This window comes from Cetorhinus maximus, unplaced genomic scaffold (assembly GCF_964194155.1).
Source record: "Cetorhinus maximus unplaced genomic scaffold, sCetMax3.hap1.1 HAP1_SCAFFOLD_680, whole genome shotgun sequence".
Taxonomy (NCBI): domain Eukaryota; kingdom Metazoa; phylum Chordata; class Chondrichthyes; order Lamniformes; family Cetorhinidae; genus Cetorhinus; species Cetorhinus maximus.
In genome coordinates this window covers 89,184-116,656 of record NW_027596622.1, presented here as the reverse complement: position 1 = coordinate 116,656, position 27,473 = coordinate 89,184, and the positions used below count along the sequence as shown (strand labels likewise).

At 52.5% G+C, this 27,473-nt stretch overlaps 7 pseudogenes; all 7 read left to right on the top strand.

Annotated features, from left to right (window-relative positions):
- Positions 1-1,896: 1,896 nt before the first annotated feature.
- Positions 1,897-2,070, top strand: LOC144674501 (U2 spliceosomal RNA; annotated as a pseudogene).
- Positions 2,071-5,420: 3,350 nt separating this feature from the next.
- On the top strand, positions 5,421-5,600 carry LOC144674487 (U2 spliceosomal RNA; annotated as a pseudogene).
- A 3,348-nt stretch (positions 5,601-8,948) lies between these two features.
- LOC144674500 (U2 spliceosomal RNA) lies at positions 8,949-9,123 on the top strand (annotated as a pseudogene).
- Positions 9,124-12,470: 3,347 nt separating this feature from the next.
- Positions 12,471-12,651, top strand: LOC144674489 (U2 spliceosomal RNA; annotated as a pseudogene).
- Positions 12,652-16,001: 3,350 nt separating this feature from the next.
- On the top strand, positions 16,002-16,179 carry LOC144674508 (U2 spliceosomal RNA; annotated as a pseudogene).
- A 3,348-nt stretch (positions 16,180-19,527) lies between these two features.
- Positions 19,528-19,705, top strand: LOC144674507 (U2 spliceosomal RNA; annotated as a pseudogene).
- A 3,349-nt stretch (positions 19,706-23,054) lies between these two features.
- LOC144674486 (U2 spliceosomal RNA) lies at positions 23,055-23,233 on the top strand (annotated as a pseudogene).
- The last annotated feature ends 4,240 nt before the right edge of the window (positions 23,234-27,473 follow it).

Genomic DNA, 27,473 nt, shown 5'->3' with positions numbered 1-27,473 from the left:
CTATGTACAGGACAGGGGTGTGGATACCTGCCTCATCAGCTTGGATCAGGAGAAGGCCTTTGACAGAATATCGCACACCTACATGGGGGATGTGCTCTCCAAAATGGGCTTTGGGGAGGGAATTCGAAATTGGATCCAACTGCTCTACACTAACATCAGTAGCGCAGTCTCAATCAATGGGTGGGAAACAGATAGCTTTCCGATTAAATCTGGAGTCAGGCAGGGCTGTCCTCTCTCGCCTGTCCTTTTCGTGTGTTGCATAGAACCCTTTGCCGAGTCCATCAGGAACGACCCGGGCATAAGAGGAGTGACGATCCCAGGCAGTGGAGGCACTCAGGTAAAAGCCTCCCTGTACATGGACGACGTCGCCGTCTTCTGCTCGGATCCGCTGTCGGTGCGCAGACTGATGCACATCTGCGACCAGTTCGAACTGGCCTCGGGAGCCAAGGTAAATCGTGGGAAGAGCGAGGCCATGTTCTTTGGGAACTGGGCTGACCGATCCTTTGTCCCCTTCACTGTCAGGGCTGACGGCCTGAAGGTGCTGGGGATATGGTTCGGAGGGACCGGGGCATGCGTTAGAAACTGGAAGGAGCGAGTGGCTATGGTGAAGAGGAAACTGGGCATGTGGGATCGACGCTCCCTCTCCGTTGCGGGTAAGAACCTGGTCATCAGGTGTGAGGTACTCTCGCTGTTGCTGTACGTGGCGCAGGTCTGGCCCATTCCAGACTCCTGCGCGACGGCGATAACTCGAGCCATCTTCCGCTTTATCTGGAGGTCGAAAATGGATCGTGTCCGCAGGGACGCGATGTACAAGCCTCTAGATAAAGGGGGAAAAAACGTGCCCAACATCGCCCTCATACTGATGGCCACCTTTGTGTGCGGCTGCATCAAGCGGTGCGTAGACCCTCAGTACGCAAACACCAAGTGTCACTACGTGCTGAGGTTCTACCTGTCCCCGGTGTTGCGAAGGATGGGTCTGGCCACGCTGCCGCGGAACGCTCCAAGTAGTTGGACCGCGCCGTACCACCTGTCCCTGGTGGAAAAATTGATGCAGAAAAACACCTTTGACCACAAGTCCATCAGGCAGTGGTCAGCACGTAACGTCCTAGAGGCCCTGAGGGATAAGGAGAGGGTGGACCCTGTGGGATGGTTCCCCGAGCAGACTGTCAAAGTCATTTGGCAGAATGCCTCATCGCCAGAACTTTCCAACAAGCACCAAGACGTAGCTTGGCTGGTGGTGAGAAAGGCCCTCCCCGTCAGATCCTTCCTACACGCCAGGAAGCTCACCCCCTCTGCACGTTGCCCTCGAGGTGGCTGTGGTGGGGAAGAGACCGTTGTCCACCTCCTTGTGGATTGTGCCTTTGCAAAGAAAGTCTGGAGAGAGATGCAGTGGTTGCTGTCGAGGTTCATCCCGAGCAGTTCTGTGAGACAGGACTCTGTGCTCTACGGGCTGTTCCCAGGGACACACACCGAGACAAACATCGACTGCAGCTGGAGGATCATCAACTCGGTGAAAGAGGCGCTTTGGTCTGCCCGAAACTTGTTGGTCTTCCAGCACAAAGAGTTGTCCCCGACCGATTGTTGCGGACTGGCACAATCCAAAGTCCAGGACTACGTGCTGAGGGACGCACTAAAGCTTGGGGCAGCTGCCGCAAAGGCGCAATGGGGAAGGGTCGCTGTCTAAGACCTTTCTACCACAGCGCACCGAGAGACTGGGAACTGTTTAGAGCCCCTCGGGCTGTACAGATCAAAATGAAAGGCTGTAAATGACTGTAATATTGTTTGTACTGATGCACCTGGTGATACATTTTGTAAAAGTTTAACCTGGATTGTACCCTTGTAATGTTGTTTTTGAAATGGTTTGGAATGTGATTGAAGATATTTTATGAATAAAGTATATTTTTACAAAAAAAAACAACCTGTTCTTATCAGTTTAATATCTGATACGTCCCTTATCTGGGGACCATATATTAAATTGATTTTTGAGCAGGGAGATGGAATAGGGGCTTGCTCCGTCCACTCCACGCATCGACCCGGTATTGCAGTATCTCTGGGAACGGTGCACCCTCCCCTTTCCAGGGGATTTTCAATGCTAAAAATAGTTTTCTTACAAACATCTGCTTTCTTTACTTCTCAACATGTACATGTTCCAAAATCCAACTTTCTTTCTTTCTCTCTCTCTCTCTCTCTCTCTCTCTCTCACTCACTCACCCGCAGCAGCTACACACAAAAAACACGCACTCTCACCCAACACTCGCCGGCAGGGCCGGCAGCAGATTGGACGCTACGTCCAGATCCCTGATGGAAACAGTTAAGGATGCCAAGCTGCACGACGTCTTCAGCAACCCTGCAGACGGAGCGCAGCGTAGATACACCTGGTCGCGGCCAGACGGGTCCATTCGTTCCAGGATAGACTTCCTGTTTGTGTCCCGTGCATTCACAGTCAGATCCACCGAGGTCAAGCCGGTGTTCTTCTCTGACCACTGCCTCCTACTGGCGGACTGCCACTTGGAGAAGGACCTGAGGGTGGGCAGGGGGGCATGGAAGCTAAATGTGCAACTGCTGACCCCAGAGAACATTGAGGAGCTCAAGAGGGATTACAAAGGTTGGAGAACCGTGAAACCCCTCTTTGAGTCCCTGACACACTGGTGGGAAGCGATCAAGGGAAACATCAAGAGGTTTTTCATCCTCAAAGGCACCCAGAAAGCTAGAAAGGAACAGAGGGAAATGTCCCGACTCCAGAAAAAGATGCAGAATCTGCTGCGGCTGCAGTCGATGGGGGTCGATGTCAAGGAGGAGCTCCAAGAGGTGAAGGGCCAGCAAGCCTCGCACTTTGCCTCGGAGGCCTCCAAGATCATCTTCCGTTCCAGAGTCCGCTCCGTGGAGCAGGATGAGACGTGCTCACGTTTCTTCTTCCAAAAGGTACACAGAGAGCGCTCTGTGATCAGCAGCCTGAAGGAAGAAGACGGCTCAGTAAAGTCATCACGGTCCGACATTCTGAGGATCAGCAAATCCTTTTATGCCGGATTGTATGACGTGAAGCCCACGGACAGCACGGCCTCCCAGTCCTTCCTGTCCTCTATCACGGAGGTCTTAGACCACAGTACGCGGGAGAGCCTGGACAAACCGCTAACTCCTGACGAACTGACTAAGGCCCTCGAGTCCTTCGAGAAGAGTAAAACCCCCGGAAGCGACGGCTTGCCGGCGGAGTTGTATTGGGCTCTGTGGGACTTGATCGGGCCAGACCTGCTAGGAGTGTACGAGAGTATGCTCCTGGCCGGTAGTATGTCAGAATCCATGAGGAAAGGCATCATCACCCTCATCTACAAGCACAAGGGGGAAAGGGAGGAAATTAGAAATTGGCGACCCATTTCACTGTTGAATGAGGACTATAAGATTCTGTCCAAGGTCATCGCCAACCGGGTCAAATCCGCTCTGGAATTGGTGATTCACCCTGACCAGACCTGCTCTGTGCCAGGCAGGAAGATCTCTGACAGCCTGGCGCTGCTCAGGGATACGATTGCCTATGTACAGGACAGGGGTGTGGATACCTGCCTCATCAGCTTGGATCAGGAGAAGGCCTTTGACAGAATATCGCACACCTACATGGGGGATGTGCTCTCCAAAATGGGCTTTGGGGAGGGAATTCGAAATTGGATCCAACTGCTCTACACTAACATCAGTAGCGCAGTCTCAATCAATGGGTGGGAAACAGATAGCTTTCCGATTAAATCTGGAGTCAGGCAGGGCTGTCCTCTCTCGCCTGTCCTTTTCGTGTGTTGCATAGAACCCTTTGCCGAGTCCATCAGGAACGACCCGGGCATAAGAGGAGTGACGATCCCAGGCAGTGGAGGCACTCAGGTAAAAGCCTCCCTGTACATGGACGACGTCGCCGTCTTCTGCTCGGATCCGCTGTCGGTGCGCAGACTGATGCACATCTGCGACCAGTTCGAACTGGCCTCGGGAGCCAAGGTAAATCGTGGGAAGAGCGAGGCCATGTTCTTTGGGAACTGGGCTGACCGATCCTTTGTCCCCTTCACTGTCAGGGCTGACGGCCTGAAGGTGCTGGGGATATGGTTCGGAGGGACCGGGGCATGCGTTAGAAACTGGAAGGAGCGAGTGGCTATGGTGAAGAGGAAACTGGGCATGTGGGATCGACGCTCCCTCTCCATTGCGGGTAAGAACCTGGTCATCAGGTGTGAGGTACTCTCGCTGTTGCTGTACGTGGCGCAGGTCTGGCCCATTCCAGACTCCTGCGCGACGGCGATAACTCGAGCCATCTTCCGCTTTATCTGGAGGTCGAAAATGGATCGGGTCCGCAGGGACGCGATGTACAAGCCTCTAGATAAAGGGGGAAAAAACGTGCCCAACATCGCCCTCATACTGATGGCCACCTTTGTGTGCGGCTGCATCAAGCGGTGCGTAGACCCTCAGTACGCAAACACCAAGTGTCACTACGTGCTGAGGTTCTACCTGTCCCCGGTGTTGCGAAGGATGGGTCTGGCCACGCTGCCGCGGAACGCTCCAAGTAGTTGGACCGTGCCGTACCACCTGTCCCTGGTGGAAAAATTGATGCAGAAAAACACCTTTGACCACAAGTCCATCAGGCAGTGGTCAGCACGTAACGTCCTAGAGGCCCTGAGGGATAAGGAGAGGGTGGACCCTGTGGGATGGTTCCCCGAGCAGACTGTCAAAGTCATTTGGCAGAATGCCTCATCGCCAGAACTTTCCAACAAGCACCAAGACGTAGCTTGGCTGGTGGTGAGAAAGGCCCTCCCCGTCAGATCCTTCCTACACGCCAGGAAGCTCACCCCCTCTGCACGTTGCCCTCGAGGTGGCTGTGGTGGGGAAGAGACCGTTGTCCACCTCCTTGTGGATTGTGCCTTTGCAAAGAAAGTCTGGAGAGAGATGCAGTGGTTGCTGTCGAGGTTCATCCCGAGCAGTTCTGTGACACAGGACTCTGTGCTCTACGGGCTGTTCCCAGGGACACACACCGAGACAAACATCAACTGCAGCTGGAGGATCATCAACTCGGTGAACGAGGCGCTTTGGTCTGCCCGAAACTTGTTGGTCTTCCAGCACAAAGAGTTGTCCCCGACCGATTGTTGCGGACTGGCACAATCCAAAGTCCAGGACTACGTGCTGAGGGACGCACTAAAGCTTGGGGCAGCTGCCGCAAAGGCGCAATGGGGAAGGGTCGCTGTCTAAGACCTTTCTACCACAGCGCACCGAGAGACTGGGAACTGTTTAGAGCCCCTCGGGCTGTACAGATCAAAATGAAAGGCTGTAAATGATTGTAATATTGTTTGTACTGATGCACCTGGTGATACATTTTGTAAAAGTTTAACCTGGATTGTACCCTTGTAATGTTGTTTTTGAAATGGTTTGGAATGTGATTGAAGATATTTTATGAATAAAGTATATTTTTACAAAAAAAAAAAAAAAAATCTGTTCTTATCAGTTTAATATCTGATACGTCCCTTATCTGGGGACCATATATTAAATTGATTTTTGGAGCAGGGAGATGGAATAGGGGCTTGCTCCGTCCACTCCACGCATCGACCCGGTATTGCAGTATCTCTGGGAACGGTGCACCCTCCCCTTTCCAGGGGATTTTCAATGCTAAAAATAGTTTTCTTACAAACATCTGCTTTCTTTACTTCTCAACATGTACATGTTCCAAAATCCAACTTTCTTTCTTTCTCTCTCTCTCTCTCTCTCTCTCTCTCACTCACTCACCCGCAGCAGCTACACACAAAAAACACGCACTCTCACCCAACACTCGCCGGCAGGGCCGGCAGCAGATTGGACGCTACGTCCAGATCCCTGATGGAAACAGTTAAGGATGCCAAGCTGCACGACGTCTTCAGCAACCCTGCAGACGGAGCGCAGCGTAGATACACCTGGTCGCGGCCAGACGGGTCCATTCGTTCCAGGATAGACTTCCTGTTTGTGTCCCGTGCATTCACAGTCAGATCCACCGAGGTCAAGCCGGTGTTCTTCTCTGACCACTGCCTCCTACTGGCGGACTGCCACTTGGAGAAGGACCTGAGGGTGGGCAGGGGGGCATGGAAGCTAAATGTGCAACTGCTGACCCCAGAGAACATTGAGGAGCTCAAGAGGGATTACAAAGGTTGGAGAACCGTGAAACCCCTCTTTGAGTCCCTGACACACTGGTGGGAAGCGATCAAGGGAAACATCAAGAGGTTTTTCATCCTCAAAGGCACCCAGAAAGCTAGAAAGGAACAGAGGGAAATGTCCCGACTCCAGAAAAAGATGCAGAATCTGCTGCGGCTGCAGTCGATGGGGGTCGATGTCAAGGAGGAGCTCCAAGAGGTGAAGGGCCAGCAAGCCTCGCACTTTGCCTCGGAGGCCTCCAAGATCATCTTCCGTTCCAGAGTCCGCTCCGTGGAGCAGGATGAGACGTGCTCACGTTTCTTCTTCCAAAAGGTACACAGAGAGCGCTCTGTGATCAGCAGCCTGAAGGAAGAAGACGGCTCAGTAAAGTCATCACGGTCCGACATTGTGAGGATCAGCAAATCCTTTTATGCCGGATTGTATGACGTGAAGCCCACGGACAGCACGGCCTCCCAGTCCTTCCTGTCCTCTATCACGGAGGTCTTAGACCACAGTACGCGGGAGAGCCTGGACAAACCGCTAACTCCTGACGAACTGACTAAGGCCCTCGAGTCCTTCGAGAAGAGTAAAACCCCCGGAAGCGACGGCTTGCCGGCGGAGTTGTATTGGGCTCTGTGGGACTTGATCGGGCCAGACCTGCTAGGAGTGTACGAGAGTACGCTCCTGGCCGGTAGTATGTCAGAATCCATGAGGAAAGGCATCATCACCCTCATCTACAAGCACAAGGGGGAAAGGGAGGAAATTAGAAATTGGCGACCCATTTCACTGTTGAATGTGGACTATAAGATTCTGTCCAAGGTCATCGCCAACCGGGTTAAATCCGCTCTGGAATTGGTGATTCACCCTGACCAGACCTGCTCTGTGCCAGGCAGGAAGATCTCTGACAGCCTGGCGCTGCTCAGGGATACGATTGCCTATGTACAGGACAGGGGTGTGGATACCTGCCTCATCAGCTTGGATCAGGAGAAGGCCTTTGACAGAATATCGCACACCTACATGGGGGATGTGCTCTCCAAAATGGGCTTTGGGGAGGGAATTCGAAATTGGATCCAACTGCTCTACACTAACATCAGTAGCGCAGTCTCAATCAATGGGTGGGAAACAGATAGCTTTCCGATTAAATCTGGAGTCAGGCAGGGCTGTCCTCTCTCGCCTGTCCTTTTCGTGTGTTGCATAGAACCCTTTGCCGAGTCCATCAGGAACGACCCGGGCATAAGAGGAGTGACGATCCCAGGCAGTGGAGGCACTCAGGTAAAAGCCTCCCTGTACATGGACGACGTCGCCGTCTTCTGCTCGGATCCGCTGTCGGTGCGCAGACTGATGCACATCTGCGACCAGTTCGAACTGGCCTCGGGAGCCAAGGTAAATCGTGGGAAGAGCGAGGCCATGTTCTTTGGGAACTGGGCTGACCGATCCTTTGTCCCCTTCACTGTCAGGGCTGACGGCCTGAAGGTGCTGGGGATATGGTTCGGAGGGACCGGGGCATGCGTTAGAAACTGGAAGGAGCGAGTGGCTATGGTGAAGAGGAAACTGGGCATGTGGGATCGAAGCTCCCTCTCCATTGCGGGTAAGAACCTGGTCATCAGGTGTGAGGTACTCTCGCTGTTGCTGTACGTGGCGCAGGTCTGGCCCATTCCAGACTCCTGCGCGACGGCGATAACTCGAGCCATCTTCCGCTTTATCTGGAGGTCGAAAATGGATCGGGTCCGCAGGGACGCGATGTACAAGCCTCTAGATAAAGGGGGAAAAAACGTGCCCAACATCGCCCTCATACTGATGGCCACCTTTGTGTGCGGCTGCATCAAGCGGTGCGTAGACCCTCAGTACGCAAACACCAAGTGTCACTACGTGCTGAGGTTCTACCTGTCCCCGGTGTTGCGAAGGATGGGTCTGGCCACGCTGCCGCGGAACGCCCCAAGTAGTTGGACCGTGCCGTACCACCTGTCCCTGGTGGAAAAATTGATGCAGAAAAACACCTTTGACCACAAGTCCATCAGGCAGTGGTCAGCACGTAACGTCCTAGAGGCCCTGAGGGATAAGGAGAGGGTGGACCCTGTGGGATGGTTCCCCGAGCAGACTGTCAAAGTCATTTGGCAGAATGCCTCATCGCCAGAACTTTCCAACAAGCACCAAGACGTAGCTTGGCTGGTGGTGAGAAAGGCCCTCCCCGTCAGATCCTTCCTACACGCCAGGAAGCTCACCCCCTCTGCACGTTGCCCTCGAGGTGGCTGTGGTGGGGAAGAGACCGTTGTCCACCTCCTTGTGGATTGTGCCTTTGCAAAGAAAGTCTGGAGAGAGATGCAGTGGTTGCTGTCGAGGTTCATCCCGAGCAGTTCTGTGACACAGGACTCTGTGCTCTACGGGCTGTTCCCAGGGACACACACCGAGACAAACATCAACTGCAGCTGGAGGATCATCAACTCGGTGAACGAGGCGCTTTGGTCTGCCCGAAACTTGTTGGTCTTCCAGCACAAAGAGTTGTCCCCGACCGATTGTTGCGGACTGGCACAATCCAAAGTCCAGGACTACGTGCTGAGGGACGCACTAAAGCTTGGGGCAGCTGCCGCAAAGGCGCAATGGGGAAGGGTCGCTGTCTAAGACCTTTCTACCACAGCGCACCGAGAGACTGGGAACTGTTTAGAGCCCCTCGGGCTGTACAGATCAAAATGAAAGGCTGTAAATGATTGTAATATTGTTTGTACTGATGCACCTGGTGATACATTTTGTAAAAGTTTAACCTGGATTGTACCCTTGTAATGTTGTTTTTGAAATGGTTTTGAATGTGATTGAAGATATTTTATGAATAAAGTATATTTTTACAAAAAAAAACAACCTGTTCTTATCAGTTTAATATCTGATACGTCCCTTATCTGGGGACCATATATTAAATTGATTTTTGGAGCAGGGAGATGGAATAGGGGCTTGCTCCGTCCACTCCACGCATCGACCCGGTATTGCAGTATCTCTGGGAACGGTGCACCCTCCCCTTTCCAGGGGATTTTCAATGCTAAAAATAGTTTTCTTACAAACATCTGCTTTCTTTACTTCTCAACATGTACATGTTCCAAAATCCAACTTTCTTTCTTTCTCTCTCTCTCTCTCTCTCTCTCTCTCACTCACTCACCCGCAGCAGCTACACACAAAAAACACGCACTCTCACCCAACACTCGCCGGCAGGGCCGGCAGCAGATTGGACGCTACGTCCAGATCCCTGATGGAAACAGTTAAGGATGCCAAGCTGCACGACGTCTTCAGCAACCCTGCAGACGGAGCGCAGCGTAGATACACCTGGTCGCGGCCAGACGGGTCCATTCGTTCCAGGATAGACTTCCTGTTTGTGTCCCGTGCATTCACAGTCAGATCCACCGAGGTCAAGCCGGTGTTCTTCTCTGACCACTGCCTCCTACTGGCGGACTGCCACTTGGAGAAGGACCTGAGGGTGGGCAGGGGGAATGGAAGCTAAATGTGCAACTGCTGACCCCAGAGAACATTGAGGAGCTCAAGAGGGATTACAAAGGTTGGAGAACCGTGAAACCCCTCTTTGAGTCCCTGACACACTGGTGGGAAGCGATCAAGGGAAACATCAAGAGGTTTTTCATCCTCAAAGGCACCCAGAATGCTAGAAAGGAACAGAGGGAAATGTCCCGACTCCAGAAAAAGATGCAGAATCTGCTGCGGCTGCAGTCGATGGGGGTCGATGTCAAGGAGGAGCTCCAAGAGGTGAAGGGCCAGCAAGCCTCGCACTTTGCCTCGGAGGCCTCCAAGATCATCTTCCGTTCCAGAGTCCGCTCCGTGGAGCAGGATGAGACGTGCTCACGTTTCTTCTTCCAAAAGGTACACAGAGAGCGCTCTGTGATCAGCAGCCTGAAGGAAGAAGACGGCTCAGTAAAGTCATCACGGTCCGACATTCTGAGGATCAGCAAATCCTTTTATGCCGGATTGTATGACGTGAAGCCCACGGACAGCACGGCCTCCCAGTCCTTCCTGTCCTCTATCACGGAGGTCTTAGACCACAGTACGCGGGAGAGCCTGGACAAACCGCTAACTCCTGACGAACTGACTAAGGCCCTCGAGTCCTTCGAGAAGAGTAAAACCCCCGGAAGCGACGGCTTGCCGGCGGAGTTGTATTGGGCTCTGTGGGACTTGATCGGGCCAGACCTGCTAGGAGTGTACGAGAGTATGCTCCTGGCCGGTAGTATGTCAGAATCCATGAGGAAAGGCATCATCACCCTCATCTACAAGCACAAGGGGGAAAGGGAGGAAATTAGAAATTGGCGACCCATTTCACTGTTGAATGTGGACTATAAGATTCTGTCCAAGGTCATCGCCAACCGGGTCAAATCCGCTCTGGAATTGGTGATTCACCCTGACCAGACCTGCTCTGTGCCAGGCAGGAAGATCTCTGACAGCCTGGCGCTGCTCAGGGATACGATTGCCTATGTACAGGACAGGGGTGTGGATACCTGCCTCATCAGCTTGGATCAGGAGAAGGCCTTTGACAGAATATCGCACACCTACATGGGGGATGTGCTCTCCAAAATGGGCTTTGGGGAGGGAATTCGAAATTGGATCCAACTGCTCTACACTAACATCAGTAGCGCAGTCTCAATCAATGGGTGGGAAACAGATAGCTTTCCGATTAAATCTGGAGTCAGGCAGGGCTGTCCTCTCTCGCCTGTCCTTTTCGTGTGTTGCATAGAACCCTTTGCCGAGTCCATCAGGAACGACCCGGGCATAAGAGGAGTGACGATCCCAGGCAGTGGAGGCACTCAGGTAAATGCCTCCCTGTACATGGACGACGTCGCCGTTTTCTGCTCGGATCCGCTGTCGGTGCGCAGACTGATGCACATCTGCGACCAGTTCGAACTGGCCTCGGGAGCCCAGGTAAATCGTGGGAAGAGCGAGGCCATGTTCTTTGGGAACTGGGCTGACCGATCCTTTGTCCCCTTCACTGTCAGGGCTGACGGCCTGAGGGTGCTGGGGATATGGTTCGGAGGGACCGGGGCATGCGTTAGAAACTGGAAGGAGCGAGTGGCTATGGTGAAGAGGAAACTGGGCATGTGGGAGCGACGCTCCCTCTCCATTGCGGGTAAGAACCTGGTCATCAGGTGTGAGGTACTCTCGCTGTTGCTGTACGTGGCGCAGGTCTGGCCCATTCCAGACTCCTGCGCGACGGCGATCACTCGAGCCATCTTCCGCTTTATCTGGAGGTCGAAAATGGATCGGGTCCGCAGGGACGCGATGTACAAGCCTCTAGATAAAGGGGGAAAAAACGTGCCCAACATCGCCCTCATCCTGATGGCCACCTTTGTGTGCGGCTGCATCAAGCGGTGCGTAGACCCTCAGTACGCAAACACCAAGTGTCACTACGTGCTGAGGTTCTACCTGTCCCCGGTGTTGCGAAGGATGGGTCTGGCCACGCTGCCGCGGAACGCTCCAAGTAGTTGGACCGCGCCGTACCACCTGTCCCTGGTGGAAAAATTGATGCAGAAAAACACCTTTGACCACAAGTCCATCAGGCAGTGGTCAGCACGTAACGTCCTAGAGGCCCTGAGGGATAAGGAGAGGGTGGACCCTGTGGGATGGTTCCCCGAGCAGACTGTCAAAGTCATTTAGCAGAATGCCTCATCGCCAGAACTTTCCAACAAGCACCAAGACGTAGCTTGGCTGGTGGTGAGAAAGGCCCTCCTCGTCAGATCCTTCCTACACGCCAGGAAGCTCACCCCCTCTGCACGTTGCCCTCGAGGTGGCTGTGGTGGGGAAGAGACCGTTGTTCACCTCCTTGTGGATTGTGCCTTTGCAAAGAAAGTCTGGAGAGAGATGCAGTGGTTGCTGTCGAGGTTCATCCCGAGCAGCTCTGTGAGACAGGACTGTGTGCTCTACGGGCTGTTCCCAGGGACACACACCGAGACAAACATCAACTGCAGCTGGAGGATCATCAACTCAGTGAAAGAGGCGCTTTGGTCTGCCCGAAACTTGTTGGTCTTCCAGCACAAAGAGTTGTCCCCGACCGATTGTTGCGGACTGGCACAATCCAAAGTCCAGGACTACGTGCTGAGGGACGCACTAAAGCTTGGGGCAGCTGCCGCAAAGGCGCAATGGGGAAGGGTCGCTGTCTACGACCTTTCTACCACAGCGCACCGAGAGACTGGGAACTGTTTAGAGCCCCTCGGGCTGTACAGATCAAAATGAAAGGCTGTAAATGATTGTAATATTGTTTGTACTGATGCACCTGGTGATACATTTTGTAAAAGTTTAACCTGGATTGTACCCTTGTAATGTTGTTTTTGAAATGGTTTGGAATGTGATTGAAGATATTTTATGAATAAAGTATATTTTTACAAAAAAAAAAAAAAAAAATCTGTTCTTATCAGTTTAATATCTGATACGTCCCTTATCTGGGGACCATATATTAAATTGATTTTTGGAGCAGGGAGATGGAATAGGGGCTTGCTCCGTCCACTCCACGCATCGACCCGGTATTGCAGTATCTCTGGGAACGGTGCACCCTCCCCTTTCCAGGGGATTTTCAATGCTAAAAATAGTTTTCTTACAAACATCTGCTTTCTTTACTTCTCAACATGTACATGTTCCAAAATCCAACTTTCTTTCTTTCTCTCTCTCTCTCTCTCTCTCTCTCTCTCACTCACTCACCCGCAGCAGCTACACACAAAAAACACGCACTCTCACCCAACACTCGCCGGCAGGGCCGGCAGCAGATTGGACGCTACGTCCAGATCCCTGATGGAAACAGTTAAGGATGCCAAGCTGCACGACGTCTTCAGCAACCCTGCAGACGGAGCGCAGCGTAGATACACCTGGTCGCGGCCAGACGGGTCCATTCGTTCCAGGATAGACTTCCTGTTTGTGTCCCGTGCATTCACAGTCAGATCCACCGAGGTCAAGCCGGTGTTCTTCTCTGACCACTGCCTCCTACTGGCGGACTGCCACTTGGAGGAAGACCTGAGGGTGGGCAGGGGGGCATGGAAGCTAAATGTGCAACTGCTGACCCCAGAGAACATTGAGGAGCTCAAGAGGGATTACAAAGGTTGGAGAACCGTGAAACCCCTCTTTGAGTCCCTGACACACTGGTGGGAAGTGACCAAGGGAAGCATCAAGAGGTTTTTCATCCGCAAAGGCACCCAGAAAGCTAGAAAGGAACAGAGGGAAATGTCCCGACTCCAGAAAAAGATGCAGAACCTGCTCCGGCTGCAGTCGATGGGGGTCGATGTCAAGGAGGAGCTCCAAGAGGTGAAGGGCCAGCAAGCCTCGCACTTTGCCTCGGAGGCCTCCAAGATCATCTTCCATTCCAGAGTCCGCTCCGTGGAGCAGGATGAGACGTGCTCACGTTTCTTCTTCCAAAAGGTACACAGAGAGCGCTCTGTGATCAGCAGCCTGAAGGAAGAAGACGGCTCAGTAAAGTCATCACGGTCCGACATTCTGAGGATCAGCAAATCCTTTTATGCCGGATTGTATGACGTGAAGCCCACGGACAGCACGGCCTCCCAGTCCTTCCTGTCCTCTATCACGGAGGTCTTAGACCACAGCACGCGGGAGAGCCTGGACAAACCGCTAACTCCTGACGAACTGACTAAGGCCCTCGAGTCCTTCGAGAAGAATAAAACCCCCGGAAGCGACGGCTTGCCGGCGGAGTTGTATTGGGCTCTGTGGGACTTGATCGGGCCAGACCTGCTAGGAGTGTACGAGAGAATGCTCCTGGCCGGTAGTATGTCAGAATCCATGAGGAAAGGCATCATCACCCTCATCTACAAGCACAAGGGGGAAAGGGAGGAAATTAGAAATTGGCGACCCATTTCACTGTTGAATGTGGACTATAAGATTCTGTCCAAGGTCATCGCCAATCGGGTCAAATCCGCTCTGGAATTGGTGATTCACCCTGACCAGACCTGCTCTGTGCCAGGCAGGAAGATCTCTGACAGCCTGGCGCTGCTCAGGGATACGATTGCCTATGTACAGGACAGGGGTGTGGATACCTGCCTCATCAGCTTGGATCAGGAGAAGGCCTTTGACAGAATATCGCACACCTACATGGGGGATGTGCTCTCCAAAATGGGGTTTGGGGAGGGAATTCGAAATTGGATCCAACTGCTCTACACTAACATCAGTAGCGCAGTCTCAATCAATGGGTGGGAAACAGATAGCTTCCCGATCAAATCTGGAGTCAGGCAGGGCTGTCCTCTCTCGCCTGTCCTTTTCGTGTGTTGCATAGAACCCTTTGCCGAGTCCATCAGGAAGGATCCGGGCATAAGAGGAGTGACGATCCCAGGCAGTGGAGGCACTCAGGTAAAAGCCTCCCTGTACATGGACGACGTCGCCGTCTTCTGCTCGGATCCGCTGTCGGTGCGCAGACTGATGCACATCTGCGACCAGTTCGAACTGGCCTCGGGAGCCAAGGTAAATCGTGGGAAGAGCGAGGCCATGTTCTTTGGGAACTGGGCTGACCGATCCTTTGTCCCCTTCACTGTCAGGGCTGACGGCCTGAAGGTGCTGGGGATATGGTTCGGAGGGACCGGGGCATGCGTTAGAAACTGGAAGGAGCGAGTGGCTATGGTGAAGAGGAAACTGGGCATGTGGGATCGACGCTCCCTCTCCGTTGCGGGTAAGAACCTGGTCATCAGGTGTGAGGTACTCTCGCTGTTGCTGTACGTGGCGCAGGTCTGGCCCATTCCAGACTCCTGCGCGACGGCGATAACTCGAGCCATCTTCCGCTTTATCTGGAGGTCGAAAATGGATCGTGTCCGCAGGGACGCGATGTACAAGCCTCTAGATAAAGGGGGAAAAAACGTGCCCAACATCGCCCTCATACTGATGGCCACCTTTGTGTGCGGCTGCATCAAGCGGTGCGTAGACCCTCAGTACGCAAACACCAAGTGTCACTACGTGCTGAGGTTCTACCTGTCCCCGGTGTTGCGAAGGATGGGTCTGGCCACGCTGCCGCGGAACGCTCCAAGTAGTTGGACCGCGCCGTACCACCTGTCCCTGGTGGAAAAATTGATGCAGAAAAACACCTTTGACCACAAGTCCATCAGGCAGTGGTCAGCACGTAACGTCCTAGAGGCCCTGAGGGATAAGGAGAGGGTGGACCCTGTGGGATGGTTCCCCGAGCAGACTGTCAAAGTCATTTGGCAGAATGCCTCATCGCCAGAACTTTCCAACAAGCACCAAGACGTAGCTTGGCTGGTGGTGAGAAAGGCCCTCCCCGTCAGATCCTTCCTACACGCCAGGAAGCTCACCCCCTCTGCACGTTGCCCTCGAGGTGGCTGTGGTGGGGAAGAGACCGTTGTCCACCTCCTTGTGGATTGTGCCTTTGCAAAGAAAGTCTGGAGAGAGATGCAGTGGTTGCTGTCGAGGTTCATCCCGAGCAGTTCTGTGAGACAGGACTCTGTGCTCTACGGGCTGTTCCCAGGGACACACACCGAGACAAACATCGACTGCAGCTGGAGGATCATCAACTCGGTGAAAGAGGCGCTTTGGTCTGCCCGAAACTTGTTGGTCTTCCAGCACAAAGAGTTGTCCCCGACCGATTGTTGCGGACTGGCACAATCCAAAGTCCAGGACTACGTGCTGAGGGACGCACTAAAGCTTGGGGCAGCTGCCGCAAAGGCGCAATGGGGAAGGGTCGCTGTCTAAGACCTTTCTACCACAGCGCACCGAGAGACTGGGAACTGTTTAGAGCCCCTCGGGCTGTACAGATCAAAATGAAAGGCTGTAAATGACTGTAATATTGTTTGTACTGATGCACCTGGTGATACATTTTGTAAAAGTTTAACCTGGATTGTACCCTTGTAATGTTGTTTTTGAAATGGTTTTGAATGTGATTGAAGATATTTTATGAATAAAGTATATTTTTACAAAAAAAAAAAAAAATCTGTTCTTATCAGTTTAATATCTGATACGTCCCTTATCTGGGGACCATATATTAAATTGATTTTTGGAGCAGGGAGATGGAATAGGGGCTTGCTCCGTCCACTCCACGCATCGACCCGGTATTGCAGTATCTCTGGGAACGGTGCACCCTCCCCTTTCCAGGGGATTTTCAATGCTAAAAATAGTTTTCTTACAAACATCTGCTTTCTTTACTTCTCAACATGTACATGTTCCAAAATCCAACTTTCTTTCTTTCTCTCTCTCTCTCTCTCTCTCTCTCTCACTCACTCACCCGCAGCAGCTACACACAAAAAACACGCACTCTCACCCAACACTCGCCGGCAGGGCCGGCAGCAGATTGGACGCTACGTCCAGATCCCTGACGGAAACAGTTAAGGATGCCAAGCTGCACGACGTCTTCAGCAACCCTGCAGACGGAGCGCAGCGTAGATACACCTGGTCGCGGCCAGACGGGTCCATTCGTTCCAGGATAGACTTCCTGTTTGTGTCCCGTGCATTCACAGTCAGATCCACCGAGGTCAAGCCGGTGTTCTTCTCTGACCACTGCCTCCTACTGGCGGACTGCCACTTGGAGAAGGACCTGAGGGTGGGCAGGGGGGCATGGAAGCTAAATGTGCAACTGCTGACCCCAGAGAACATTGAGGAGCTCAAGAGGGATTACAAAGGTTGGAGAACCGTGAAACCCCTCTTTGAGTCCCTGACACACTGGTGGGAAGCGATCAAGGGAAGCATCAAGAGGTTTTTCATCCTCAAAGGCACCCAGAAAGCTAGAAAGGAACAGAGGGAAATGTCCCGACTCCAGATAAAGATGCAGAATCTGCTGCGGCTGCAGTCGATGGGGGTCGATGTCAAGGAGGAGCTCCAAGAGGTGAAGGGCCAGCAAGCCTCGCACTTTGCCTCGGAGGCCTCCAAGATCATCTTCCGTTCCAGAGTCCGCTCCGTGGAGCAGGATGAGACGTGCTCACGTTTCTTCTTCCAAAAGGTACACAGAGAGCGCTCTGTGATCAGCAGCCTGAAGGAAGAAGACGGCTCAGTAAAGTCATCACGGTCCGACATTGTGAGGATCAGCAAATCCTTTTATGCCGGACTGTATGACGTGAAGCCCACGGACAGCACGGCCTCCCAGTCCTTCCTGTCCTCTATCACGGAGGTCTTAGACCACAGTACGCGGGAGAGCCTGGACAAACCGCTAACTCCTGACGAACTGACTAAGGCCCTCGAGTCCTTCGAGAAGAGTAAAACCCCCGGAAGCGACGGCTTGCTGACGCAGTTGTATTGGGCTCTGTGGGACTTGATCGGGCCAGACCTGCTAGGAGTGTACGAGAGTATGCTCCTGGCCGGTAGTATGTCAGAATCCATGAGGAAAGGCATCATCACCCTCATCTACAAGCACAAGGGGGAAAGGGAGGAAATTAGAAATTGGCGACCCATTTCACTGTTGAATTTGGACTATAAGATTCTGTCCAAGGTCATCGCCAACCGGGTCAAATCCGCTCTGGAATTGGTGATTCACCCTGACCAGACCTGCTCTGTGCCAGGCAGGAAGATCTCTGACAGCCTGGCGCTGCTCAGGGATACGATTGCCTATGTACAGGACAGGGGTGTGGATACCTGCCTCATCAGCTTGGATCAGGAGAAGGCCTTTGACAGAATATCGCACACCTACATGGGGGATGTGCTCTCCAAAATGGGGTTTGGGGAGGGAATTCGAAATTGGATCCAACTGCTCTACACTAACATCAGTAGCGCAGTCTCAATCAATGGGTGGGAAACAGATAGCTTTCCGATGAAATCTGGAGTCAGGCAGGGCTGTCCTCTCTCGCCTGTCCTTTTCGTGTGTTGCATAGAACCCTTTGCCGAGTCCATCAGGAAGGATCCGGGCATAAGAGGAGTGACGATCCCAGGCAGTGGAGGCACTCAGGTAAATGCCTCCCTGTACATGGACGACGTCGCCGTCTTCTGCTCGGATCCGCTGTCGGTGCGCAGACTGATGCACATCTGCGACCAGTTCGAACTGGCCTCGGGAGCCAAGGTAAATCGTGGGAAGAGCGAGGCCATGTTCTTTGGGAACTGGGCTGACCGATCCTTTGTCCCCTTCACTGTCAGGGCTGACGGCCTGAAGGTGCTGGGGATATGGTTCGGAGGGACCGGGGCATGCGTTAGAAACTGGAAGGAGCGAGTGGCTATGGTGAAGAGGAAACTGGGCATGTGGGATCGACGCTCCCTCTCCATTGCGGGTAAGAACCTGGTCATCAGGTGTGAGGTACTCTCGCTGTTGCTGTACGTGGCGCAGGTCTGGCCCATTCCAGACTCCTGCGCGACGGCGATAACTCGAGCCATCTTCCGCTTTATCTGGAGGTCGAAAATGGATCGTGTCCGCAGGGACGCGATGTACAAGCCTCTAGATAAAGGGGGAAAAAACGTGCCCAACATCGCCCTCATACTGATGGCCACCTTTGTGTGCGGCTGCATCAAGCGGTGCGTAGACCCTCAGTACGCAAACACCAAGTGTCACTACGTGCTGAAGTTCTACCTGTCCCCGGTGTTGCGAAGGATGGGTCTGGCCACGCTGCCGCGGAACGCTCCAAGTAGTTGGACCGCGCCGTACCACCTGTCCCTGGTGGAAAAATTGATGCAGAAAAACACCTTTGACCACAAGTCCATCAGGCAGTGGTCAGCACGTAACGTCCTAGAGGCCCTGAGGGATAAGGAGAGGGTGGACCCTGTGGGATGGTTCCCCGAGCAGACTGTCAAAGTCATTTGGCAGAATGCCTCATCGCCAGAACTTTCCAACAAGCACCAAGACGTAGCTTGGCTGGTGGTGAGAAAGGCCCTCCCCGTCAGATCCTTCCTACACGCCAGGAAGCTCACCCCCTCTGCACGTTGCCCTCGAGGTGGCTGTGGTGGGGAAGAGACCGTTGTCCACCTCCTTGTGGATTGTGCCTTTGCAAAGAAAGTCTGGAGAGAGATGCAGTGGTTGCTGTCGAGGTTCATCCCGAGCAGTTCTGTGAGACAGGACTCTGTGCTCTACGGGCTGTTCCCAGGGACACACACCGAGACAAACATCAACTGCAGCTGGAGGATCATCAACTCGGTGAACGAGGCGCTTTGGTCTGCCCGAAACTTGTTGGTCTTCCAGCACAAAGAGTTGTCCCCGACCGATTGTTGCGGACTGGCACAATCCAAAGTCCAGGACTACGTGCTGAGGGACGCACTAAAGCTTGGGGCAGCTGCCGCAAAGGCGCAATGGGGAAGGGTCGCTGTCTAAGACCTTTCTACCACAGTGCACCGAGAGACTGGGAACTGTTTAGAGCCCCTCGGGCTGTACAGATCAAAATGAAAGGCTGTAAATGATTGTAATATTGTTTGTACTGATGCACCTGGTGATACATTTTGTAAAAGTTTAACCTGGATTGTACCCTTGTAATGTTGTTTTTGAAATGGTTTGGAATGTGATTGAAGATATTTTATGAATAAAGTATATTTTTACAAAAAAAAAAAAAAATCTGTTCTTATCAGTTTAATATCTGATACGTCCCTTATCTGGGGACCATATATTAAATTGATTTTTGGAGCAGGGAGATGGAATAGGGGCTTGCTCCGTCCACTCCACGCATCGACCCGGTATTGCAGTATCTCTGGGAACGGTGCACCCTCCCCTTTCCAGGGGATTTTCAATGCTAAAAATAGTTTTCTTACAAACATCTGCTTTCTTTACTTCTCAACATGTACATGTTCCAAAATCCAACTTTCTTTCTTTCTCTCTCTCTCTCTCTCTCTCTCTCTCTCACTCACTCACCCGCAGCAGCTACACACAAAAAACACGCACTCTCACCCAACACTCGCCGGCAGGGCCGGCAGCAGATTGGACGCTACGTCCAGATCCCTGATGGAAACAGTTAAGGATGCCAAGCTGCACGACGTCTTCAGCAACCCTGCAGACGGAGCGCAGCGTAGATACACCTGGTCGCGGCCAGACGGGTCCATTCGTTCCAGGATAGACTTCCTGTTTGTGTCCCGTGCATTCACAGTCAGATCCACCGAGGTCAAGCCGGTGTTCTTCTCTGACCACTGCCTCCTACTGGCGGACTGCCACTTGGAGGAAGACCTGAGGGTGGGCAGGGGGGCATGGAAGCTAAATGTGCAACTGCTGACCCCAGAGAACATTGAGGAGCTCAAGAGGGATTACAAAGGTTGGAGAACCGTGAAACCCCTCTTTGAGTCCCTGACACACTGGTGGGAAGCGATCAAGGGAAGCATCAAGAGGTTTTTCATCCTCAAAGGCACCCAGAAAGCTAGAAAGGAACAGAGGGAAATGTCCCGACTCCAGAAAAAGATGCAGAATCTGCTGCGGCTGCAGTCGATGGGGGTCGATGTCAAGGAGGAGCTCCAAGAGGTGAAGGGCCAGCAAGCCTCGCACTTTGCCTCGGAGGCCTCCAAGATCATCTTCCGTTCCAGAGTCCGCTCCATGGAGCAGGATGAGACGTGCTCACGTTTCTTCTTCCAAAAGGTACACAGAGAGCGCTCTGTGATCAGCAGCCTGAAGGAAGAAGACGGCTCAGTAAAGTCATCACGGTCCGACATTGTGAGGATCAGCAAATCCTTTTATGCCGGATTGTATGACGTGAAGCCCACGGACAGCACGGCCTCCCAGTCCTTCCTGTCCTCTATCACGGAGGTCTTAGACCACAGTACGCGGGAGAGCCTGGACAAACCGCTAACTCCTGAAGAACTGACTAAGGCCCTCGAGTCCTTGGAGAAGAGTAAAACCCCCGGAAGCGACGGCTTGCCGGCGGAGTTGTATTCGGCTCTGTGGGACTTGATCGGCCCAGACCTGCTAGGAGTGTACGAGAGTATGCTCCTGGCCGGTAGTATGTCAGAATCCATGAGGAAAGGCATCATCACCCTCATCTACAAGCACAAGGGGGAAAGGGAGGAAATTAGAAATTGGCGACCCATTTCACTGTTGAATGTGGACTATAAGATTCTGTCCAAGATCATCGCCAACCGGGTCAAATCCGCTCTGGAATTGGTGATTCACCCTGACCAGACCTGCTCTGTGCCAGGCAGGAAGATCTCTGACAGCCTGGCGCTGCTCAGGGATACGATTGCCTATGTACAGGACAGGGGGGTGGATACCTGCCTCATCAGCTTGGATCAGGAGAAGGCCTTTGACAGAATATCGCACACCTACATGGGGGATGTGCGCTCCAAAATGGGGTTTGGGGAGGGAATTCGAAATTGGATCCAACTGCTCTACACTAACATCAGTAGCGCAGTCTCAATCAATGGGTGGGAAACGGATAGCTTTCCGATTAAATCTGGAGTCAGGCAGGGCTGTCCTCTCTCGCCTGTCCTTTTCGTGTGTTGCATAGAACCCTTTGCCGAGTCCATCAGGAAGGATCCGGGCATAAGAGGAGTGACGATCCCAGGCAGTGGAGGCACTCAGGTAAAAGCCTCCCTGTACATGGACGACGTCGCCGTCTTCTGCTCGGATCCGCTGTCGGTGCGCAGACTGATGCACATCTGCGACCAGTTCGAACTGGCCTCGGGAGCCAAGGTAAATCGTGGGAAGAGCGAGGCCACGTTCTTTGGGAACTGGGCTGACCGATCCTTTGTCCCCTTCACTGTCAGGGCTGACGGCCTGAAGGTGCTGGGGATATGGTTCGGAGGGACCGGGGCATGCGTTAGAAACTGGAAGGAGCGAGTGGCTATGGTGAAAAGGAAACTGGGCATGTGGGAGCGACGCTCCCTCTCCATTGCGGGTAAGAACCTGGTCATCAGGTGTGAGGTACTCTCGCTGTTGCTGTACGTGGCGCAGGTCTGGCCCATTCCACACTCCTGCGCGATGGCGATCACTCGAGCCATCTTCCGCTTTATCTGGAGGTCGAAAATGGATCGTGTCTGCAGGGACGCGATGTACAAGCCTCTAGATAAAGGGGGAAAAAACGTGCCCAACATCGCCCTCATACTGATGGCCACCTTTGTGTGTGGCTGCATCAAGCGGTGCGTAGACCCTCAGTACGCAAACACCAAGCGTCACTACGTGCTGAGGTTCTACCTGTCCCCGGTGTTGCGAAGGATGGGTCTGGCCACGCTGCCGCGGAACGCTCCAAGTAGTTGGACCGTGCCGTACCACCTGTCCCTGGTGGAAAAATTGATGCAGAAAAACACCTTTGACCACAAGTCCATCAGGCAGTGGTCAGCACGTAACGTCCTAGAGGCCCTGAGGGATAAGGAGAGGGTGGACCCTGTGGGATGGTTCCCCGAGCAGACTGTCAAAGTCATTTGGCAGAATGCCTCATCGCCAGAACTTTCCAACAAGCACCAAGACGTAGCTTGGCTGGTGGTGAGAAAGGCCCTCCCCGTCAGATCCTTCCTACACGCCAGGAGTCTCACCCCCTCTGCACGATGCCCTCGAGGTGGCTGTGGTGGGGAAGAGACCGTTGTCCACCTCCTTGTGGATTGTGCCTTTGCAAAGAAAGTCTGGAGAGAGATGCAGTGGTTGCTGTCGAGGTTCATCCCGAGCAGTTCTGTGACACAGGACTCTGTGCTCTACGGGCTGTTCCCAGGGACACACACCGAGACAAACATCAACTGCAGCTGGAGGATCATCAACTCGGTGAACGAGGCGCTTTGGTCTGCCCGAAACTTGTTGGTCTTCCAGCACAAAGAGTTGTCCCCGACCGATTGTTGCGGACTGGCACAATCCAAAGTCCAGGACTACGTGCTGAGGGACGCACTAAAGCTTGGGGCAGCTGCCGCAAAGGCGCAATGGGGAAGGGTCGCTGTCTAAGACCTTTCTACCACAGCGCACCGAGAGACTGGGAACTGTTTAGAGCCCCTCGGGCTGTACAGATCAAAATGAAAGGCTGTAAATGACTGTAATATTGTTTGTACTGATGCACCTGGTGATACATTTTGTAAAAGTTTAACCTGGATTGTACCCTTGTAATGTTGTTTTTGAAATGGTTTTGAATGTGATTGAAGATTTTTATGAATAAAGTATATTTTTACAAAAAAAAAAAAAAAATCTGTTCTTATCAGTTTAATATCTGATACGTCCCTTATCTGGGGACCATATATTAAATTGATTTTTGGAGCAGGGAGATGGAATAGGGGCTTGCTCCGTCCACTCCACGCATCGACCCGGTATTGCAGTATCTCTGGGAACGGTGCACCCTCCCCTTTCCAGGGGATTTTCAATGCTAAAAATAGTTTTCTTACAAACATCTGCTTTCTTTACTTCTCAACATGTACATGTTCCAAAATCCAACTTTCTTTGGAAAAACTCAGCAAGTCTGGCAGCATCGGCGGAGAAGAAATCAGTCAACGTTTCGAGCCCTCATGGCCCTTCAGCAGAACTGAAGCATAGTTTCAACAAGGGAGAAATATAAATTGGTTTAAGGTGGGTGGGGGGGAAGAGACACATTGAGGGTGTGGTGTGAGCAGATAATCAAAAGATGTCAGAGACAAAAGGGTCAAAGAGGTGTTGAAGGTGGTGGTCTTTGTCTGAGAAAAGTGCTAATTAAGAATGCAAGACAGGATATTCAAAGTACAGCTCTAGTGGGGGTGGGGTGGAAAGACTAAAGGTCTTTAGTCTTTCCACCCCACCCCCACTAGAGCTGTACTTTGAATATCCTGTCTTGCATTCTTAATTAGCACTTTTCTCAGACAAAGACCACCACCTTCAACACCTCTTTGACCCTTTTGTCTCTGACATCTTTTGATTATCTGCTCACACTACACCCTCAATGTGTCTCTTCCCCCCCCACCCACCTTAAACCAATTTATATTTCTCCCTTGTTGAAACTATGCTTCAGTTCTGCTGAAGGGCCATGAGGGCTCGAAACGTTGACTGGTTTCTTCTCCGCCGATGCTGCCAGACTTGCTGAGTTTTTCCAGGTAATTCTGTTTTTATTTTGTTTTGGATTTCCAGCATCCGCAGTAGCTTTTAGCTTTTTGTTTTTATCCAACTTTCTTTCTTTCTCTCTCTCTCTCTCTCTCTCTCTCTCTCACTCACTCACCCGCAGCAGCTACACACAAAAAACACGCACGCTCACCCAACACTCACAGACAGCACTCTCATCTCACAAACACTCTACCTCACTTATACAAAAACAGCTTTCACTTGCAAATACACCTCTCAAACACTCTCTCAGCTGCACCTTTCGCCTCACAACATTTTAAACCAGCTCTCTGCTGCCGCTGCCGCTGCTGCTGCTGACACAGCAACAATCAAAACTCACACCTCAAAGCTCACACACTTTACACAGCTACTCCGAAACCTCTACATCCACATTCACACAATCCTTACATTGCACAAGGAGCCCATTCCGCCCGTCGTGCCTGCACCAGCTCTCCCGGTGAACATTTCACCTCGTGCCTTTCTCCTGCCTTCTCCACGTAACCCGGCACATGCTTTCTTTTCAAATAATCATCTCATTCCCTCTTCAATTGAACCTGCCTCCGCCGCGCTATCAGGTGGTGCATTCCAGACCCTGACCGCTCGCTGCTCCTATCGCTTTTGCTTCTTTTGCCAGTTACTTTAAACCTGTGCCCTCTCCTTCTCGATCCTTGCCCCGGTGCAAACAGTTTCTCCCTATCTACTCTCTCCAGACCCCTCATGATTTTCAATACCTCTATCAAGTCTCCTCTCAGACTTCTTTTCCCCAAGGAATACAGTCCCAACTTCTCCAATCTTACTTCATAACTCAACTTCCTCGCCCCTGGAACCAAACTCGTAAACCTCTTCTGCACTCTCTCCAATGCCTCCACTACCTTCCTAAAATGCAAGTCAAAATGCAATCCCTCAGAGTCGGCATGGCTTTACGAAGAGTAAATCGTGTTTGACTAATTTGCTAGAGTTCTTTGAAGATGTGACAAGCAAAGTGGATAACGGGGATCCTGTAGATGTAGTATGTCTGGACTTCCAGAAGGCATTTGATAAGGTGCCGCACAAAAGATTAATACACAAGATAAGATCACACGCAGCTAAGGGTAATATATTAGCTTGGATAGAGGATTGGCTAACCAACAGAAAGCAGAGAGTCAAGATAAATGGGTCTTGTGTGGATGCCAAGCTGTAACTAGTGGGGTGCCACAGGGTTCGGTCCTCGGGCCCCAACTATTTACTTGGATTCAGGAGTAGAAGGTACTATAGCTAAATTTGCAGATGACACCAAAATAGGTGGGAAAGTAAGTTGCAATGAAGAAATAAGAAATTTACAAATGGATATGGACAGGTTAGGTGAACGGGCCAAAATTTGGCAGATGGAGTTTAACTAAGTTAAATAAGTTTAATAAGTGTGCGGTTATCCATTTTGGTCAGAAGAATAAAAAGGCGACTTATTATTCAAATGGAGAGAAACTTCAGAAATGCTTCAGCACAGAGGGATCTGGGTGTCCTCGCGCACGAATCGCTGAAAGCTAGTATGCAGGTACAGCAGGTAACAAGGAAGGCAAATGGAATCGCTTCTCGGCCTTTTGGCTAAGATCAAGTGTTGCAGGGGCGACACCATGGTCCTACCAAGGCAAGGTCGGGATGGAAGGGCTATAACCAATCGCAATCGAAATCCATACCGTGGGTTACCTATCACCGTCCGAGTCACGGTGAACCACAGCGACGAAGGAGGATCACCTATGGATCGGGGCTTCTTCACCAGGAGGATCCTGTTGAAGGCGTGCGGCTTCCAAGCTACGGAGATCTTCACCCTGCACGACTCCCGCAAAGGTGGTTATTTCGACGTGACGTTCAAGCAAGTGGCAGACTGCGTCCGGCTCCTGAGGGTGTTCGAGGAGAAGAGAGACCTGCCGGAGATGAAGATCCTGACGGCGGAGCCGCACTTTTCTCTGCCGTTGCAACGGGAACGTGAGGTGATGGTGCATGTGTACAACCCCTTCGTCCCTGTCGCCGACGTGGTCACCTTCCTCACCAGGTACTTCGATAAGGTGGGGAGCGGCACCGAGATTCGAGACGACTTGGGGATCTGGACAGGCAAACGCCTGTTTAAGGTCACGCTAAAGACCGATGGTAAGGGAGCCATTTTCCACCCTCCTTCCAGTTTCGCTATCGGGGGAAACCGTGGCTACCTGGTCTACGCTGGGCAACCCAAGCATTGTCGCTCATGCGGCAAGGCTGGTCATGTGGCGGCCAACTGCAGCGCCTCCCTCTGCAAGATCTGCAAACAGGAAGGGCACCAGACAAAAGACTGCAAACAGGCCAAGTGCTGCAACCTGTGTGGCGAGGCAAGTCACCTCTACAGGACCTGCCCCAAACGCTGCCGTACTTACGCACAGGCAGCCAAAGCCGACCACGGGGAAGCAGAAGAAATGTTCCGTGTCACTCCAACCACCAAGGCCCCCAGGGAGCTCAACGGGACAAAGGAGGACACAGAGAGAGACAAGGTGGAGAAAGAGATTGAGGCAACAGAGAGCCAATCAACAGCACCACCCCCTGAACCTTCCAGTCCTCAGGACAGCGAATCAATGGAGGAGGAGGCAGCAGTGGAAAAGCAGCAGGGGGAGTGGCGGACGGTGAAGAACAAGAAAAGTAAGAGGGAGCGAAGAAGAAGCAAAGGCGTTTCCCAGAGAAGCGGCAAGAGGCGTCTCCCATCCGACACGGATGACAAGGGCAGCAGCTCTTCGGATGAGGAAGTGCCAGAGCGGCACCGACAGAAGAGGCGGCAAAGCTCCAGGGCGGTGGAGGACGAGACACCCGAGCTCCAGAAAATTGGAGACAACAAGGAGACCAACGCACCCCAACTTTGCCTGCAACCTGAGGAGGCCAGTGCACCACAGCCCCTGGAATCTGGGAGCAGTGAGGCAATCATCGCACCCCAGCTCCAGGAAGCCGGGAACAGCAACCCCCCAGAGGGGGTGAGTTTTGGAGAAGCTTCTCCAGCAAAGGTCATCTCAAAATCCGCTCACTACGTGAACCTCCAGATGCCACTGGAGCAGAACACGGCCAAGGAGATCTACCTCAGCCCATCCAAAGTGAAGGAATTTGAGCTCACTACGGGTATGAAGGAGCAGACTAAAGGTCTGGGACTCTCAGAGACAGTGGGTTTGGTAGGAGAATAAATGCTTTAATATGGGTTTAAAGATTGTATCCATAAATGTGCGTAGCATTAAATCTACTACGCGATGTGTTGCGACCTTGGACTACCTAGCCAAGGTCAAAGCTGACCTGTTGTTTCTGCAGGAGTGTGCGATACCGCACCTCAGCTCCTACAGGCAATGGTCACGATGGTGGTCCCACGGGCCATCGATCTGGTCGGGCGGAAACGACTCTCGTTCCTCCGGCCTGGGTATTCTGCTGCGGGGAGGCAACTTCACCGTCTCCGAGGTCAAGGAGGTGGTGGGCGGGCGACTCCTGGTAGCAGACGTAATGTACAAGAACGCTCCACTCCGGTTAATTAACGTGT